The following is a 1709-nucleotide window of genomic DNA, read 5'->3' as shown; positions in this document are numbered from 1 at the left end:
ATAGATTTTTTTAGAATTTTTAGAATTTATAAGGATTTTAAAGATTTTTTTAAAAAATTAAACATTATAATTGTGTGTGTGTGTGTTTATACGTGTTCTTAGTCTGTGAAGGATATCAACACACTCTTTCCTGTCATTTTTATCTGGGGAGTGGAGTTAATGAATATGGAACTTTAGCCATTCTTTGTCACTATTGGCATGTTCACCCAAGATTTCTTTTTTTTTTTTAACATGGATGCCTCCAATGAATGAAATATACTTTTTGGAAATATCCAAATTCCAACAAAGGAAAATCAATGTGCATAACATTTCCATGAATTTTTACCTATTCCCCCTGACAATGTGTCAACGGAAATAATTGAGATGATGATGGTCCATTTCTCTCAGCTCATTACCATCAAATTATTTTCTACAATATTTAGTTTTCCTTCCTGAGGATCCCCATAGCAACAGTTTAGAAGCAGGGCTTCAGAATTAATTGCTTCATACTCATCCAGTGCAAAACGCTGGCCAGGAGTGGGAGTTCCCTTCTTTATGGAACTGCTGACATTGAGGCTTTTCTTGAAAGCTGTTGCTAGACATCTCAAGCCTAAAAAGAGCCAACGCAGTAAGTGTTCTCTCTGGAGAGGAGAGCATGGCGGCTCCCAGGAAGTGGGCCCTGAGAGGGAAATGAGTCCTTGCTGTGCCTGTGTGCTCCCTGCCACTTGCTTTCTCTCATGTTCAGTTCACCCAAGTGCCCATGTTGGTTTTCTCATTATTTTAAACTGTATATCCCAAAATAGCTTCTGGCATGCTATCCTCAGCACAGAAGCTCATAAAAACTCAGCAAGACAAGTATTAGCTGCATTATTCTTCTCTCTATGACTGAAGCTTTAAAAAAGGAAAAAGAAGAGACAGGTAGAAACTGTGACAAGGTCTGGGGGCTGAAGACCTTCAAATGAGGCCACATGCCACAAGAATTCGGCTTACTTATCACGCAGCATTAGAAGGCACTGATCTAGCCCTCTCTTCCTCGGTGCTGCCTGCAAATGCGCAGCCATCTCCTACTGAGACTCATGGCGGCCTTCAGACCTCTGGTGAAGCCCAAGGTCTTTAAAAAGAGGACCAAGAAGTTCATCTGGCACCAGTCAGACCAATGTGTCAAAATTAAGCACAACTGGCAAAAACCCAGGAGCACTGACAATAGGGTGCACAGGAGATTCAAAGGTCAGATCTTGATGCTCAGCTTTGGTTACGGGAGCAACAAGGAAACAAAGCACCTGTTGCCCAGTGGCTTTTGGAAGTTCCTAGTCTACAGTGTCATGGAGTTTGAAGTGCTCCTGATGTGCAACAGATCTTACTGTTCAGAGGTTGCTCAACATGTCTCCTGTAAGAACCACAAAGCCATTGTGGAAAGAGCAGCCCCACTGGCCTTCGGAGTCACCAATCCCAATGCCAGGCTACCCAGGGAAGAAAGTGAATAGGCAGACAGCTTATGTGCTCATTGTATTGGGGTTAATAAAACCATAAAATTACAAAAAAACAAAGAAGGTGCTGATCCAGGGCAGGCTTTAACCTGATAAAGAGCAGGCTGAGACCTGGAAGTTGAGACATCTGGAATATTATCTCTAACACTATCAATAGCTACTGTGTGATTTCCCTCCATTTAGACTCTTTGGATATTCATTTAGCCATCTGTTAAAAAGAAGAGGGAGGAGAAGGAATGGGGG

General features: G+C 42.0%; 1 pseudogene; it reads left to right on the top strand.

Moving 5' to 3' along the window:
- Positions 1–1055: 1055 nt before the first annotated feature.
- Positions 1056–1463, top strand: LOC118522894 (large ribosomal subunit protein eL32 pseudogene; annotated as a pseudogene).
- The last annotated feature ends 246 nt before the right edge of the window (positions 1464–1709 follow it).

This window comes from Halichoerus grypus, chromosome 3 (genome assembly GCF_964656455.1).
Source record: "Halichoerus grypus chromosome 3, mHalGry1.hap1.1, whole genome shotgun sequence".
Taxonomy (NCBI): domain Eukaryota; kingdom Metazoa; phylum Chordata; class Mammalia; order Carnivora; family Phocidae; genus Halichoerus; species Halichoerus grypus.
Note: the sequence above shows the minus strand (reverse complement) of the source record. Positions and strands in the feature narration are given on the sequence as shown.